Genomic DNA, 590 nt, shown 5'->3' with positions numbered 1-590 from the left:
TTTAAAAACTTTTTTATTAATTAAAAGTTAGATGTGATTATATATGACCGTACCTGGTGAGTAATGAGAGGTGCATTTTGTAGGCACATGGGAGTACTAGACCTATGATAATGATATTATTGTGTCAAACAAATGCTATTGTACTAAACCACCTAGTATAGTAGATGTTATTTATGGAAATTGTTAAATTCTTCTCTCTGTGTATATATAATATAAACTCTTAAAAAACCAACTTGGGTTGGTCGAGTGGTCAGCTTACTCGTCCGCTTAAGTAAGTGTCGGTGGTTCGAATCCCGCCTTATACATGTAGCAACCCATTGGCCAGCGGCAAACCCTTAAATGGAGTTCAGATTTGCGACGAATTAGTCAATTAGTTCTTGACCTATCGGGTTGGGAGATACCGTGGGCAACCAAAAAAAATTTAGATATAGTTAATTTTATGTAAAGTTAATAGTTAAAAATCGTTAAATAATTTGATAAATTTGACTAAATTATCATTTAATAATTTTTAATTATCAATTTCATATAAAATAATTGTAATTGAATATATATATATATATATATATATATATATATATATATTTTCTCTC

Source organism: Arachis ipaensis, chromosome B03 (genome assembly GCF_000816755.2).
Source record: "Arachis ipaensis cultivar K30076 chromosome B03, Araip1.1, whole genome shotgun sequence".
NCBI classification, from domain to species: domain Eukaryota; kingdom Viridiplantae; phylum Streptophyta; class Magnoliopsida; order Fabales; family Fabaceae; genus Arachis; species Arachis ipaensis.
Note: the sequence above shows the minus strand (reverse complement) of the source record.